Here is an 18456-nt window from a genome sequence, read left to right as displayed (position 1 = left end):
TTAAAACTTTGTATAATGTGATAAAAATACAAAGAACCTTAATTTATTGATTAAAAAGTGTTGTGATTACTCCAATTTAATGAATAGCAACACACACCCATTCAAATGCAGATTATTTAAGTTAATGTATATAATTATTATACGTGTACAGAAAGAGGCATAACATATCTGTATATAGTTATGAGCAAACCAATTTTGCTACTTAGTGCATCGATCTCATATTGTGGAGGCACTTCACCACGAGTTACCTTGGTATTGCACTACTCTAAATAAAAGGACCGGCTCCAGTGGAGAGAGTTATATTGCTTTTTATTTAAGGTGTATGCCACTGCCCAATCCCGAATTTCGAGTCTCATCGCTGGGCAGGTAGGTATTGTGAAGACCTGAGTAACGCAGGTACGTGATATATCCACAATATGTGATGCGAGACAGTTGGTAAGCTTTCATAACTGGAGGCTTTTACCGCAGACTTAACTTAGTTAATGTATATCTTGATATGAGACCTTTTTAAGTGATAATTTTGTTTTTAAAAATTATCACTAAGCGATTATAGGTGCGTTAGTATGTATGCATTATGCTACATACTAACACGACAGGCGCATTATGCGCCTATCGTGTTCACCATGCCCGTCCGCATGCATATAATAGCTCGATTCCCAGTGGACGGATTTTCACGAATATTTCTATTTGGGCGTTTTAAAAAGATTTGTCGAGTCATTCCTAATTTAATTTAATCAAGATAATTTAATTTAATCATTCCTAATTTAATTAAGATAATCCAATAAAATCCAACAATTATTATTTCTTTGCCCGCTTATCCGCATGTAATAATTTAACTGCCAGTGAATGCATTTTCATGAAATCGTGCAGCTTGTTCTGTAAGAACGATTTGTCGAGTCTTCCCAATTTTTTTTTTTTTTAAATTGTAGCGATAGAAACTCGGCAATTATTTTTATTATATTTTTTTCATAATTGTCATATAGTTAGCCTATCTACCGTTTATTGCAGCTTGAGCACAGGATATGTTTGTTGCCTTGCGCTGGTTGGAGAAATGAATGGGCAATGTGACGGATGTGGCAGAATCGGAAGTTCGAATGTTGTTAATGTTGTTGCTTTTTGGAGTAATTTTTTTTTATTTTTCTTTTAGTCAACGAGTTATTAATTATTGCGATAAGTTGCTTTCCCGAGTGGGTGGGTGGGTGGGTGGGTGAAGCGGAGAGCTTGGAGAAATTTAAAGCACAGCAGGGTATCACATAAAAAAAAAATCAAAAACAAACAAAAAAAAAAAACAATCCTACACGAGGAAGGAGTCAATAGGTCGTTTATTAGTTTTTTTATTTGGCCGGTACAGCAAAAGCCCAGGGCTTCCTTTACACTATATGGCTAAAAATAAATCATGTATTATTACTATTTTCTAACGTGCCAGAAATATAACACCCTCCATATATTAACTAATGTGTTATTTAGGTACCTTTGGATATAGATAGCATTAGATTGTGAGTTGCGCGTTATTTTACCTAAGTATATTTTCTTACAGCGTATAAGATTGTCATTAGACTGTATTTTCATGTGTTTTTCTTATAACTAGAAATATATTAATAAAATGGTAGATAACATTGGACTCCAGTAGATTATTGGATTGGATCGTTGCGAAATTTCACCACAGCAACTAAGGTTGTGAGGTGTCTAATTGTATATATTCAGTGGACTGTTGTATGAAACTCAGTTTTCAGGAGAGAGACATGCAACACATTAAATGAGACCCACCATCTGAGCCACGATGTGTAAAGAAGCCCATAAAATAAGCCCACATGTAAAGAAATATCACCCGTTGAGACTGGATTTGATTCCATACTGAAAGACTTGGATTCAAATATAACTGAATTTAATTACTGTATAATTAATATGCTTTTCCCGAGTAGACTCCCTGAAGCGTCTCCTGATTTATCTTAATTCTTGGTACTGTCAACTAATTGTTGATTGTACTAGCAGAATTAAATTAAAAAGCGCAAATTAATTTATTTAATTAATATAATTAATTGATTTTATTAATTAAATGAAAATTATTTTGTGCTTTAAGATTTCTGGATCAGTAAGAATATAAGCCCTGAAAATGAAGGAATGCAACAAAAACGACATTTTTTAAATTAGATTAGCAAGGAAGAAGTCCCAGGCATTTGTTGCACCAACCAAGATGAAATTAATAAAAAAAGAATTAAACAAAAAAAAAAAAAGATGAATGCATTAATTCTAATTGATAAATAGTTAATTCTAGTATTTTAATTAATTATAATTAATTACTATTATTAAGTATAATTAATTGAAGGAGTTTGATTTTTCTGAAAAACGGCAATAGATTAATTACTCTTGCACCTTTTTCTTATCAGAATACAGATCTTTGTTTAAAATTTGAAAATTATCTAAATTAATTACATTTAATTACTTAATTACTTAATAATAGTAATTAATTATAATTAATTACTATTATTAAGTATAATTAATTGAAGGAGTTTGATTTTTCTGAAAAACGGCAATAGATTAATTACTCTTGCACCTTTTTCTTATCAGAATACAGATCTTTGTTTAAAATTTGAAAATTATCTAAATTAATTACATTTAATTACTTAATTGAGTTATAAAATTGTCTCATTTAGTAATGATTGGTCTGAAATTATTTATTCTGTGAATCAATCTTCCTTATATAGTGGAATTATTCTAAAAATTTTCAGAAGGAAAAAGAGTGGACTGATTGATGAATTTCAATATAACTTTGGCAGTCTTTCATAGCCTTCAAAGTTACTTTCGATTTTTTAATTAATTTCAATAGTTTATTTGTTAAATAAATTACATCTCCAGCTAAGGGGGGGATGACCCAAGAATTCATTGACTTTTGTGAATAATTTTTTGGGCAGAAATGTTAGGAATGGTTGTTTCTGTTGATTAATAAATATTTGTTATTTACCTTCATGGATGGAATTTCAGAATTGTGAAAGACAATGACAAAAATGATTTTCAAACTATATGTGGATATGTTCAAATTTACATTAGTTATTTGTGTAGTCAATACAAGAGGAAGCAGTACTGCTGTGCAAAAATTTTGCTGTGTAGCTATACCAAAAACTGTTTGATTAAATCAGCCGTATTTAACACAAAGAATTGTGTACTAATGAATGAATAAATAGGTAGCCCTGGCATCCCTCTCTCGAGCACATTTATTGCTTTCCGTGTGGTGTAGTGGGCGTCCCTTTTGGGCTCCGTGGTGGGGAGTCTGGGCACTGATTCAAATAAAAATTCACATAACCCTTGATAATGCAAATTCTTCTTCTGGGACCCCAATACGGTCTCAACGAGAAAATTGTGGCACTAACACAGATATTAATCTAGCATAGAGAACCAGAACCACAGATATAATATCAGGCCCAACACCTTGGTACATTCGATTGGTGGAGTACAGTTGGTAAAATGTCACCCCTCTTGATTCAGAAGGGTTTGGAAGTGGGCGTCCCTTCTGGCAACCTTGTTTATGCTAGAAACGATAAACACTCAGATGTGGAATCTAGTATCCACTAGAACCCTAATCTTTAGATAGTAATAGTAAGTAAGTGTAAGTGTTTTCAGTGTCTAACGGCACCAGGGGTTTTCTCCCATCTCCGCCTTGCTTTTATTGTGGGTGTACCAGTTCACTGGGAAGGCCAGAGATTTAAAAGTGTATGGATTATGGAAGTGTGGTGTTTTATACCGTTGTTCCTCTGGCCATTTAGCCGCTTTACCTCTGCTAAGGCCCAACATTGCCCCACTTACGCCCCGTGGAGGCAGACCAGGTACTCGATGGTCTTTAGTCCACTCTGGCAGGTCCTGCTACCTAATTTCCTGATATTTCAGTGGCTAGGACCTAAAAAAAAATATATATATATATATATATAATAAAAAATAATAATATAAAAAAATTACACATATGTATAAATATATGTGTGATATCTCTCGATTGCGTAAGGTGATGTCGCTTGAATAAGGAAAGACCGAAATATAGGCGTAAGTTAATTTGGATTCATTGAATTTATGTGTGTGGGAGGCATTCGCTTCTGTAAAGATAGAGAGGGGTGGGAGACTGAAGACTGGGGGTTAAAGGAGGAAGGATGAGGCCAATAGAGTAGGAGGCCTCAATTTGGTGTCAGTACGGCATACCCATGCCCTGCCAGAAGGAAGAATGGGGGTGGCGTGGAGGGAAGGAAACAATATGACCGTCTCCTCCCCCCTTTCCGGGATGGAGTAGAAAGGGCCGGACAATGGAGCCGGCACAGGTCGCCAATATGGTGTGTGTGTGTGTGTGTGTGTGTGTGTGTGTGTGTGTGTGTGTGTGTGTGTGTGTGTGTGTGTGTGTGTGTGTGCGGCGTGGCTCCAGAGTGGCTAGGTCAGCAGGTTCAGAACAGCATCACAACACTGGCCCCACCAGGAGGTACAGCCAGGGAAAAGGTCACTACCGACTTATTCACAGATCGGTTGAATGCCGGCGTTTGTCATGGGATCAAGGTCTCATCCAGTTTGGTCGTGGTCATGGTCCTTCTATTTCCATTTTGGGTGGTCATTCTTGGTATGGAGTCACTTCCACTGTTTGTTCTGTTGTCTGAGCGCCGATGCAGTGTTGTCACTCCTGCATATGGTGATTGTCACATCCCAGGGTAGTTCGTTGGGTAAATTACATGCGCTGTCGGTCCAGTCGACAGGGTGTCCGTGTTTGATAGTGACGTTCTTGGGAGCAAAGTCCCGTCCGATATCGTGGTACTCTGATCTTTCTGGTTCAGTTGACAAGGTAATGGCACTCATGAGGGCAGAGTCCCGTCCGGTGTAGTTGTAGTCAGATTCTGCATCAGGCCTGGGGAGGTTGGGTCATTGCCCTTAGCCGGGTAAACAGCTCATGTGCAAAGCACGAGAAGGCCTTGTAGTGCTCCTCCTCATGTAAAATAAGGTGCTCCCGTTCCTTCGAGTTAAAGCGTATCTTTGTGATGAAATAACATCTGATGTCCTCAAAGAGGGGACAATCGTGCATTAGGTGTGACTATGTTTGGTTTTCTCCACAGTGGCATAATGGGGAATCCCTGATGCCGAAAGTTGACAGCTTGGCATTAAAAGAGCCGTGCCCCATTAGAAGAAAGGTGGTGTAGAGCCCCGGTGAGAACCAGTTTGGCTGTTCTGGATACACTTGGGTAATGTCCGGGATGAACTTCCGGGTTATCTCACCTTTAGTTGAGTCCGCCCATCGAGACTGCCATGTTTGTTGAAGGTATTTGGTTAGTCGTTTCTTTTCTGCGTTGCTGTTGTTGGTCGGGTCTGTGGTGAAGCCAATGCAAGTTACCCTGTTCCCTCTTGATAATTGATATAGCATCCCACAGCGGACAATCTATATCAATTACCCTGTTCCCTCTTGATAATTGATATAGCATCCCACAGCGGACAATCTCCAGGTCCAAGGGTAGGAGCCCCACAAGGACCTGCAGTGCGTGTGAGCTGACCGTGCAGCATGCTCTGGAGACTGTAAGATGCTGCGCTGTATCGTTTCTAGCTTTCTTTTATTGACTGCGGTGGTTGCTTTTTTAAACCAGATCCCTGCTGCATAGCTGATGGCTGGAATGAAGATAGCCTTGTAAAAGAGGGTCAGGGTTCTTTTCCTTAAGCCCCAATCCTTTCGCGAGACTTGCTATGAGGGCTGAGTAGTTTTTGATCTTTTTTTGTAGATATACGAGGTGTGGGGTGAATGACAGATTTTTGTCAAGGATGATTCCTAGGTATTTTAATTCCGTGGTCAGTTTTATAGTTTTTCCTTCTATTTTTATCTGACGTGGCCTTCTGATATCAAGGGAGCCTTTTAAAAGTATTGAAGATGTCTTATAAGGTGATATTCTTAAGTGATTATTTTTTGACCATTCTTGGAGGTTGTCTATGGCCCGGTTTACAATAGCTTCAAGTTGTGCACGATTGTCCGCCTCCAGCATCAGGACCAGGTCATCTGCGAAGGCTTGAGCATCTGCTCCGTTTAGATCCTGGTTTAGGAAGCCGTCCAACACCAGGTTCCAGAGGAGAGGCTCCATCACTGATCCCTGTGGGTACCCCCACAACACCGGCCGGGTGAGTTGGCTATAGAGTGTAGATACTGAGATCCTTCTGTCCGAGCGCATTATAGTCTTAGTTGCTAATGCGCCAATAAAACCCAACAACCAACAACCTTCTGTCCGAAAGATAGGTTTTAATTCATTGGTATAAGTTGATGGGAATGTTTGCCTTCCGGAGTCTGCCGAGGACACTTGGCCACCAAAGTGAGTCATATTCCCCGGCAAAGTCGATGGAAATAATAAGGAAGTATTTACTATTGCTGTGTGTAGCTGCATTTATTATACGTTCCAGGGCATCCACGGTGGAATATCCTCGTCGAAAGCCAAATTGCTTGGGAGAGGGGAGGCCTGCTTCTTGGTAGTGAGCCTGTATCCTGCTATGTAGAAGGTGTTCATACAATTTACTTAGTACTGGCAGTAGGGCTATGGGTCTGTATGACTCCGGGAGTTCCTGTGGTTTCTTCGGATTCTTCAGTATTAGTCTAATTCGTGCTGATCTCCAATCATGGGGAAAAAATCCTGCAGATAGGCAGTGGTTATATAAGTTTAATATAGTTGTTGAGATATATTCCACTTCCTCTTTTACAATTTCTGGTTCCAGGTAGTCTTCGCCGGGTGTTAGCTTATTTCTTATTTTTGCTGTCGCCAGATAGAGGTCTTCTGTGAACGGGTCCTCCCGATGTGCTGGGCAGTAATTAGTAGTTTCCTCACAGAGCTGAAGTTGCTCAGGAGTGTGGTCTGAGGGGAGTTTCTGGAAGGTGGTATTCAGGATATTGTCTATAGATTGGTGCCAGGATGTGGTATAGTGGCCATCGGGTGTCTTCGTCGAAGATAGTACTTCTCCTTTTGGTGATTTATTAGTTGCCACTTTGTATACAACCTCCCCCCCCCAGGGGTCCTTATTTCCTGTTGTTGAGACTAGTGTCTCCCATGAACATTTTTTCCGGGTTCTTATCAGGGCTGTGTATTTGTTTCTGACCTCACCGTATTGTTGTCTGAGGACTTCTACCTCTGCCGCTGGCCAGGATCTTCTCGCTCGCTGGAAGCTTTTACGGCGTTTTACGTATTTACTTCATTCCGCAGTCTCTGAAGCTCAGGGCACCACCATGGGACTGAACCTGCGGATGGTTTCTTTCTTTTTATAGCTATGTTTGAAGCCTCTGTGATTAGACTTACTATAGCGTGCTGGTCCGGGGTGAGGTTTGTGCTGTCGAATGCTTCAACAGAGTATGACAGTGCCTCCTGAAATTGTTCCCTGTTTGCCTTGGCTATAGTAAATCTGTTGAGGATTGTTCTGGGTGTGGGTGGTCTGTTGAGGGCACGGTGCATCTGGAAAGTTAACTCTATGGTCAGAGGTTGTCCAGTCCTCTCTGACCTTCCATGAGGATATGTTTCCTGCTGTGGAGCGAGTGGCTAGGCTTATGTCTTTTGTTGCCTCCCAAAGAGTACTTGAGAAGGTCGGTATATTTGGCTGATTCAATGTTGTGAAGCTGCTGTTGGTCAGGAATTCTTCTTCCAGGCGCTGTCCATTGGCAGTTCCTCGTCGGTCGGGAGTTGTACTGTGCCAGGCTGGTGACCTGCAGTTTGCATCTGCACAGAGAATTATTTTATCATTAGGGAGCTCGTGGAGGACATTTTGCAGGTATTAGAAAAGAGAAATTATATTGTTACATACATGAATGAGCAGAACAAATTGATACTGCTAATAGTCAATCATCGCTACATGTTCCTTGCTTCATTAAAAGGGCCCATATATCCTGGCCGTTTTAATCAAGATACAAAGACAAAACAGCAATCTATTAAACTGTTTCATATGAACTTCGTCATAAACGTGCACATACTTTTAGTCAGCAGTGGGTTGGCGTTTAGAACGAAACACGCAATGTTCCACTTATTTTCATATCGCGTTGATAAGATATTCATTAATCACTGAGAGATATGAAAGGCCAATTTATTGCATTCCTGGCGTCGGGTGAAATAATATACGGCGAGGATGAAAGTCATTGCAAGGAGTTAAAAGATAAACTTTCGTTCCTTCTTTAGCCGCATCGAGTATTTTATTTTGATTGATAGTTTCTAATTTTTTATTGTTGCGCTTACTTGATTATGCCATCTCTTAAGCCTAATTAAGTAAAATTTGATGTATGATGCTGCATTTAGATTATTTTTTAAAGATATTATTGTGCGGTAGTTAGTTTTATTAGTAGTTTCAGAGAGAGAGAGAGAGAGAGAGAGCTAACATAAATTCTGAGTAAGACGATTTGGTGTGAACGGTAGTACTTACCGTATTTAAACTGTTTATCAAAGATTTTTTTTTTAGCCTTACTTTATTGAATTAATTTGATAAGTCTTTAGTTTTCTATAATTCGCTATAAATAAAAAGCAGAGCATATATTGGAAAACAGGCCTTGTGCTTCGGGCTGCATACCACTTTATATTTTCTATTCACGACCGACAAACTGATTTAAATTAAACTTTATTAAGATAAAATATACATAAAAATATTATATTAAAACGGATATAAATTAAAATAAAAGCGTTAAAATACATTGGTAAAGAGCAATGAAAATATAAATATGATATAAAATAGTAGCTTTCGGGCGAGGTGTCACTTCTTCAACTAGTCGGTGAATGGTGTACAGCGCGTGTGTATATATATATATATATATATATATATATATATATATATATATATGTTTGAGCATAATCATGAACTACAAATCCGGTGTCCGTAATCCAGAATTTGTACGTATACGTGACGAACCCCAGCGCTCATGGCAGTGCAGAATGGTCCACATAATTTGATTGTGGAAGTTTAAGTTAGTTTTCAAGTTAAAGTTTGAGTTTAATTACATTTTTGAACTGAACTTCTAAGATCAGGTTGTGTGAAATGGATTTATTTATTTTTTTAGGTTGTCCTAAGTTTTTTTTTTATTTATTTTTTTTTTTGAACAGAGGTGGAGCTTGAGTGTAAAAAAATTCCACCTTTGGTAAGATGCCAGGTGCCCCGTACCAAAAGTTCCATCCCAGTATCTGAATCAACAAACAGAGAAAGCTCCTCAAGACATTCTTTTCTTCGTTCAGGAAAGAGTCCAAATATCTTGGATCAAATTTCACCCCATCAAACTATTAATAGGGAAAGATTCATCATTGACAAATATATGTACATATAAAATTTGTCAAAAGTTCCATCCCGGTATCAGAATCAACAAACAGAGAAAGCTCCTCAAGACATTCTTTTCTTCGTTCAGGAAAGAGTCCAAATATCTTGGATCAAATTTCACCCCATCAAACTATTAATAGGGAAAGATTCATCATTGACAAATATATGTACAATCAATATCAAGTCTTAGTTGACTTCAACAGTTCACCGAACAATACAAGTCCAAAAGGATAATCCACTGGAGTAGCATTACCAAGGAATAAAAAAGTAGAATCTTCAGAGGCAGTAGAAATCTAGTAGTTCTAATATGTGACAATAACACTGTTACCATCTAATACAACTAATCACTGTGAGAACTCGTAGTTAGTCACTTTTCTGTACACCAACCCTGAGGTACAAAGAGTCACAAGAAGAACAATTTATCTTGGGTTAACTGTTCGAAATTCATCTCTCCTTTTGAAGACACTTGTAGCAAATGTATTAAGAGTATTAAATGCAACCTGAGATCGAACAAGTAAAAGTTTATTTTCACTAAGTGTCCTGCAGTAAGTTCAAGTTCTTGTCTATAGTTCAAATAGTAGTGACAATCAAATAAGATATGAACCACGTTCTCTTCAGCCCCACACAAAGTACAGTAGGAGACAGCCTAATTTAAAGTTTACTATTAATGCTGCCATGACCCGACTGCAGGAATGTGCCGTGCAATCCTGGAGATTGTTTGTTTGTTTGTTTGTTTCGGAATTTATTGGGCGCATCGGCAACTATGGCCATAGTGCGCCATAATCCTGGAGAAAACCATAAAAATTCTTTATTCTTGAACTCTCTCTCTAACTACAGGTAAAAATTCTCTCGTTACACTACCAAGATCTGAGGTATTCCAATCTCTTTGCCACTTTTCAATGTAGATGGAACGCAGTCTTTTCCTTTCGGAAGCCAAATAGTACTGAAATCAAGTTGCACATCTTCCAAGGAAACGGCGTGCTTTCTTCAGGTGATAGTGGCATAGTATTTAGGTTCAGGCGCCACCGGTGGTTTCCCACATCTGCGCATTCTTCAGGTGATAATTCATGTATCTGTATTGGATCTCATAATGGTAGTTTTGCCAAAAGAACCTGTAAAGCCACAGTAGATGTAGTATTTTGCGCTAGTGTAGCACAATGGTATCGTCACCGTCCTCCTCACACCGGTTGGAAAAGGGCAGGGTTCGAATCCCGTCGATGATGCGAGGAACTTTAATGGGTTTTTTTCGCTCCGTGGCCGAGTTAGTTGGTCTCAGGCGTAAATAGCAAGATTTTTTCCCTAGAAATCTGGGGTGGTTTTTCGTCCAGCAAACAGACAAATCGAAAATAGAACACACGCAATTAACAGACATAAGGCACAGCACGGCAGATGAATTTAATTATTCGGGTGGCCTAAATATAATAGTTTGGTTTTTAATAGATGTAGTCCTACATGCTCTAGACATCATCAAGAGGGCAGCACGCTGGGCCTGTAACAACTGTTTAATCACAGCACACTTAGTAGCTCTATAGCCCCAAACACCAGCACCATAGGTAATAATAGACAAAAAGACACAATTGTAATATAGTCTGAGAGAGTGACCTCTCAGACCCCACTCCTTTCTGGTTACTAATCGTAATCTTGCTAGAATTGATTTACATTTTCCTTTATGTACCTTACATGAGGCAGAAAACTTAAGGTGTCATCAAGATAGATGCCTAAATACTTAGTTGTGGAATTATACTTAATGGACTATCCTCGATACTTGATCAGTGGGGGGGCGCCCTCTATCTAGCTTACCCTTCAGAAACATCCGAGATGTTTTAGACGTTGAGACCTGGAGTTTGTGTATTTCAGCCCAAGTGGAAAGTTCCTTCAGTACGTGATTGGCCGTAACTTCCAAGGATGTCCTTGAGTTCCCTTCCACAAGAATGGTAACGTCATCTGCATATGCAATCATGGTGATGGCTTCAAATTTTCTGTTAAGCCAAGAGTCAAATACAAGATTCCAACACAGGGGCTCCAATATTGACCTTTGTGGACATCCTCGTGAAACATTCCTAGAGACTTGTACAGATCCACTCTTGACGTTTACGGAACGACGCGTTGGCGCCTCCGTAGCCAGGTGGGAAGAGCAGCAGTGCGTAACGCACGCTTCTTGATTAGACCGGGGTTCGATCCCGTCACCACCAAATACGGGGATGCGGAAAGATCAGGGAATGATCACCGCATATTCCCGGAGCAATATGGCCTTAGTTGCTAATGCTCATAAAAACCAAAATAACATAACATAACGGAACGACGCGAGAAATAGCTTGACAAAAGATTGTATATTGCTCGACACTTCGGCACCCCGCAACCTCTCCAGGACACTTTTCCACCAAAGGGTGTCAAAGGCCCCTTTGAAGTCCACAAAGAGGCCAAGCAAATATTTAGTTGTAGTCTCCGCCTGTGATGCTTGAAGAGAAGCAATTGCATCCTCCGTACCCTTGCTACGTGTAAATCCATATTGCACTGGAGACAGAAGTCTTATTAGTGTAAGCAATCAAAACACGTCCAGCAATAACCTCAAGTGCCTTGCTCAAAACAGGGAGCGAGGCAATAGGCCTGTAAGAGGACGGATCAGACTCAGGCTTTTCTGTTTTTTTTTAGTAAGATCTTCAAATTAGCAGTCTTTCATGCCCTAGGAAAAACTCCCTGCAAAAGGCAAGAGTTAAGCAAAACAAGGATAACAGCAGGAACAATCTTTCAAACCAGTTTAACCACATCAAACTCCAAGCCGTCATTACCCAGGCATTTTCCAGAGCACATTGATTTGATAGCAGAGTCAACCTCCTCTATTGAGAAAGGGGATTTATCAGGAGAACCGGTATAGGTAGAGTTTTTCATTTTGATTTCTGCTTGCGTGGGATGAACACAATCCTCATTAGCCTGATGGATAATAACTTAAGGATCCTATTAATAGTGGGTGCCCAGGACAAAGTATCCTGATCATCTGCCGCTCTGACCGAAGCAAATACCTCTCCATGTGGAATCTTGTTGTTCAACAGCTTATAGATAAGTTCCCAGGGATCAGCATTTTCCTGAGTACTCACCAAGTTTTCCCAAGAGGCTTTCTTCTGTTTAGAAATCTGATGATGTTTCTTTCTTTCCTGTTTATACCGATTCTGTAGCACAGTTATCTCTAGGGAAGAACGAGATCTATCTCTTTTCGCTCTTTGATGCTCTCGCCTTGCTTGCCTGGTCAACGATTTCAACCGAAATGTAACAGGGGACCACCAGGGTACATGATAAGATTTCCTTTTTCTATAATGCATTAATATTTTACAAGCTGTTAAGATTTTTGTTTGTAAAAAATCCACCTGATCATCGACAGGTAGAGATCATCGACAGAGATTTCATAGAGTTCAGCTGTTCCTGTGTAAAAGACTCCCTAAGGTAGCCATCAAAGATCTGCCATTTTGCATTTTTCGTATAAAATCTATGGACATTTGTAGAATCCAATCTTGATCGCATGACATCACCTCCAAGATGAAACGTTATGACATTGTGGTCATTAGTCGACCAGCTTGTATGCAAATTCCAATTGCTGAGTCTGGGAGCAACACTTGCAGTTGCCAGATTGACATCAATATACGAATGACCTAATGGCGTCACACAAGTTGGAGGATGGGAATGGAGATATATATATATATATATACAGTGTGTATATATATATATATATATATATTAGTCCACGTGAGGCACTTGTCCCAAGCGTCGCTTAAAATGGAAACTGATAGAAGCCCTACTGCATATATATACATGTTAAGATACGATATGAATTAGGCGCCGTTAAAAGGTTTTGCCTCAAGCACCGCGAACACTAGCGCCGGCCCAACTCGCAGTGGACGGATTTTAATGAAACTCGCGAACGTGGTGTTGGTTGGGAAGAGATAGAGGAAAAAAAGAGACTTAAAAAAAAAAATATATATATATATATATATATATATATATGTGGGAGAAAAATAATAAATATTATACAGTTGCAATTAAAATGGACGGCTATATTTAGAGAACGTAAAACTATAGTTTTATTAAGTGTCCTATAAAGTTATAACCTTAGTAATTAATTGATAAGAAGATAACTATGTATATTACCCTTCAGTTCTATAATAGAAGTGAAAAGTAATACAGAATATTCCTTCACACTTCTGTTGTCTACTAGAATAAATGTCAATAACAGATTAAATTATAAAACATCGAATGCGCGTGAAATTTAACGCATCGCTTACATTACCTGATTTTTTTATCTTTTATAATTGCACTGTATCTCTTTATATTCTAAATTTATCCCGCATTATTTTTGACATATTCATCCGAATTAGGACAAATTCGGTCATCACCAGCAGTTCTTAACTAGAGCATGGAAAAAAAAAAAAAGGCGATTCTCCCATAGTGAGATATATCCTTCCTTTATTCTCGTAGACGTTTGTCTGTCAGTGCGAATAATTTATATAGCTTGTAAATATGATATGATATAAGCATGGTCTCAATCATTTGACTTAATCCATGTACTTTTGGAAAATAAAACATAATTATGAGCCACATCATTAGTGTGTAGATTTGGACTTTTAGATCTTCGTTTGTTATATTGATAAACAGTGGATGCAAATACTGCCGAGAAGATACTTTAAAGTTTCAATAAAATTTGCATTGTTGTTCTTCAGACAAAAGTAAAAACTTTATGTAATGGGCATTATGTGAAGTATTAATGGTCACAAATCAGCAAATGAGGGATTTAGGAAAAAGCATTACCATTACATCAATCTTGAAAAATTGGGCTGCACCTCTAATAAATATATTCCAGGGCAGTTAGTACTCACGCACCCACACTCTTAATGTGGTATCGATGTTAATGAGGATTGCTCTAATGGAGTTGATAGCCTTCTGTAACTGAATTTCTCACAGTAAATGTCCCCCCACCTGATTTTTCTCTATAAGAAAGTTTTAACCAATCGTAATGGATGAACGTTTCAGCCAGTTAGATTATAGGATATGTTATAAAAGAAACAGAATCAATTTATCTAGAGAACAGAACAAAGAAGGTGGTAAACGTCTTGAGAATAGAAGACAAGAATTGTTATCGATTAACAAAAAAGTACGTCCTAAAGAAAGAAAATTAAGAGAACAAAGGCATATACGCTTGGAGCTAATAGTAAAAAAGCAGGATATAGCAATAATTCTGTTTTTTTTTTTTTTTTTTTTTACTTAAGAGTTAGAGTAACCGTTAAGGAAAGGTTAAGACCTTTCCTGAAACAGTTGATTAGTGTTTATCGTTTTTTAAATTATATATATTTATATATATATACAGTATTTTAATTTACTAATAGATATGACGATCTCAGCGATTTGAGTTTCACAGACGATTTCAGATTCAGACATGGGGTTTATTTTATATATTTTTTCTAAAATTGTAGTAGGTTATAAATGAAACAACTGCTACCTATACAATATATACAGAGTTGTTAAAATTAAAGTATCTCTATGTAGATGACTCGTACTAAAGAGAAATTTGGACAACAGGTAAAATAAAGAATGCGCTCGCTATTTATTGGAAAAATAAATTTGTTAAAATCGTCACTATATGGCGCTGTGGCAATACAAATCACTTGAACAGCGCTACAATTGTTCAATGTGACCTCCATTTTAGTCAACAACAGTTTCCATTCGAAGAACAGCATTTTCTACAGCAGAACGTAACATGTCAACTGGAATAGCCAGCAGAAGACTTCTAATGCTGTCCTTCAGATCTGGCAGAGTTTGACATCTTTACCAATAACACCTGGTTTTTCATACAAACCCCACAACCAGAAGTCGCATGGGGTTCAGGTCCGGTGATCGAAGTGGCCAAGATGTCTGGAAACAACGGCTGATCACCCCGTTCGTCTGTAAAGTGTTGCCTTAGCAATCTTTGGACACAATGGTGGATGTATGGTGGCGCACCATGTTGCATGAATATGGTATCCTGAAGGCACCTACGTTGTTGCAGCTCTGGTATTGCGAAATTTGCCAACATTTCATAATATCGCTGTCCCGTGACGAAACAGGTGCGGGGTACAGTCTGTGTTACCAGTTTAAAAAAATATGGCCCAATCATGAATGTGGCCGTAAATCCACACCATACGGTCACTTTTGGAGAATGCAAGGGGACCTCTTGGATAACTCGAGGGTTTTCTGTTGCCCAAATGCGACAGTTGTGCGTATTCACTTGCCCATTTAAGCAGGTGGATCTCGTCACTCCAAAGGATGCTACCTGGCCAAGTGATATCCACTGTCATTCGCGCCAGAAACTGAAGTGTATATGAAACGAATATCTGCATCACCATGCTTTAGCTGCTGTAGCATGTGAATCTTGTAAAGATAGCACCGCAACACCTGACGCATTACTAGCCTTACAGTGGAATACGGCATGTCCACTTCACGAGAAACAGCTGACACACTTGCGCTACCACATGGATGACTTGATAAATCCACGACAGTCATAGCCACATCTTTAACACGAGAGGAGTCCACACGTTTTGAACGCCAAGATGTCCTGTCGCTTCAAATTTCGCAATCATTTTGCGGACAGCACAAACAGTCATAAGTCCACGCCTTATGCGCTTCTGACGCCTGAATTCTCTGATAGCCGCAGCTGCATTGTGCTGTTCTGATAGTACAGCTTCACTAATAGCGCCTTTTCCTGCAACGTTGTTGTCATTGCTGCTGTAGTGCAGGCAAACATCTACTGTATGATTTTGAAGAGACTGCTTTGCTTTTATACAGTACAGTAGAGGTGAGTAGTGGCGCTGTGGCAATAACTTACGATTATGAAAATAACGTTATTTGCATAATCGTAACTAAGATAGTTACGCACCATACAGTGACAAATTTTGTAACTTATTTTTTTCCCAATAAATGGCGAGCGCATTCTTTATTGTACCCGTTTTCCAAATTTCTCTTCAGCACGAGCCTTAGAACTCGCTCCAGAGGCCTCTACATAGGGATACTTTAATTTTAGCAACCCTGTGGGTCAACATGCTGCGTGAATGTAGCGTCTAGAATATTGTTGACCGTATCTGGTGTTAAGTCATTTCGGTAATGCGGTCGATACGACCTTGCCTCTGGGGAGCTTGTTGTTGGTCACCTTGACGCAACTCTCCATTGGTCGGCATTCCCTTCAGTGGTTACCAGAGCTTCCGATGAGCGCCTTTTCCGCTGTTTTATTGTTGTGGTGTACTGGTTCCTGGTCACTCGATATTGCTGTGGTAAAGCCTCTGTTTCTTCTGGAAGCCATGTTCTCCTTGCACGTCGATAGCGTTTTCGTCGGTAAATGGCTTCGCGTCTTAGACCATGGAGTTCAGGAGACCACTAGGGGAGAGCACTAGGTGTGAATCTCTTCTTTTTGATAGCCTTGTTTGCAGCATTAGTGACGAGCTGTGTAATTGCCCATTGATGCTGGTCTGGGCTGAGGCCGCTAGGATGAAGTGGCTGACTGCGCTGGTCAATTCCTCCTCAAAAAGGTTCCAGTCAGCCTTATTCAGGGCATCTTTTCTTTGTTGAATTCTAGGGGAGAGCAGTAGGTGTGAATCTCTTCTTTTTGATAGCCTTGTTTGCAGCATTAGTGACGAGCTGTGTAATTGAAGAAGAAGAAGAAGAAAATCTTTATTGTACAGTAAAGATACAATAATTTGCCCGCCACAGCCAGGAGCTTGACAATGATATAGGGTAATATAAAAATATGTACGGTATAAAAATTTGTGCAGTATAAAAGATTACATAACAATTAAAAACGTAGCATTAGCCATTCAATAGATATGAGTATGTACATAGTTGTGAGGCAGACAGTGCACCAAGGTATGTGCACGTTCATATGTACAAAGCACATATTTAAGCATATTCACACAAGTCAGAATATTTCACAGTGCCAAATTATTGTTCGGTATTGCATTTTCTTTTGAAGACAGTTCGTCGATTTGCCTGCGACGTGCCGTTATGCGCCTCATAGGAGATAGCAGATGGAGACATCAGTATGAGTCGACATCAGGGGCCAAACAAAAGGGGAACAAGTTCGGTCAACGAGCGCCTGTAATTGATATCAGAAGCGAATTTCTGCAGGTCAACTCCGATCATTAGCAGGGCTTGTACTGTAGGAAGTACTTGTCCAGGTAGGAATCTGTCACTGATCTTCAGCCTGTTCCGTTGTAGCTGAAGAAGAGGGGTGGCTCGTAAGGACGGAAGTGGAACATGCCACTGGCATATATCCCAGAAGTCAGGGGAGTTGATTTTTCCAACCAGCATTTTGACTGTGGTCGCAGTTCTCCTCATGCTGATTATGTGAGGCAGCCGCGGGATTTGGAGTTGGTCGGCCATGCTGGTGGTCCTCTGCTGAGGGGGCAGTCGATGCTTGTGGGTTGCCCACTTCAATATCCAGTATTCACTGGCGAAGATGGGCTTCATGAGAGAAGGTACTGCAGATGCCCATATTTCAGAGGCATACAGAAAGGTAGGATACACAATGGTTTCCAGATATCTGATTGTGGTTCTTGCGTCTGTGTTATGAAGAAGATGTTGACGGGCAATCCAGCGCATTCGGTTGATCTTGCGTAGAACACATTCGATGTGACAGTTGAACCTAAGGTTTGGGTCGAAGGTTACACCGAGATCTTTGTGTTTAGTAACACTTGGAATAACTGCACCCTGCAGTGAGGGTTGTATAGATGTGGGACACTTCTTCAGAGAAAAAACCATAATAACGGATTTTTGGGGGTTCAGTTTGAGACCGAAATGGTTGAGATGGCTAGAGAAAGCTGTGATCTTATTACAGATTTCCGATGTGATCACTCCTCTGTCGGCTGATGGTGGTATTTCTGTTAGGAACTTTATATCGTCGGCGTAGGTAATGACATCATCTCTGTTACACACAAACGGAATAAGGAGGGCGGTAAAAAGTAACCCCGATAAAACGCCACCTTGCGGCACACCAGCATTGATGGATCGGGTATAGCAGAGGTTACGATGAGTGAGGTACACTGTTCTGTTCCGGAGGAGCGAGTGCAGAAAAGCGAAAACGTCATTTTTGATCCGAAAGAAATTGGTTAGGAGATTCAGAAGGGCTGAGATGTTGAGGCTATCAAAAGCAGCTTCAATATCGGCATAAACAAC

The sequence above is a fragment of the Mastigoproctus giganteus genome, chromosome 5 (assembly GCF_048544385.1).
Source record: "Mastigoproctus giganteus isolate SK-2022 chromosome 5, ASM4854438v1, whole genome shotgun sequence".
Taxonomy (NCBI): domain Eukaryota; kingdom Metazoa; phylum Arthropoda; class Arachnida; order Uropygi; family Thelyphonidae; genus Mastigoproctus; species Mastigoproctus giganteus.
The sequence above is the reverse complement of the archived record's forward strand: the minus strand, read 5'-3'. Positions refer to the sequence as shown.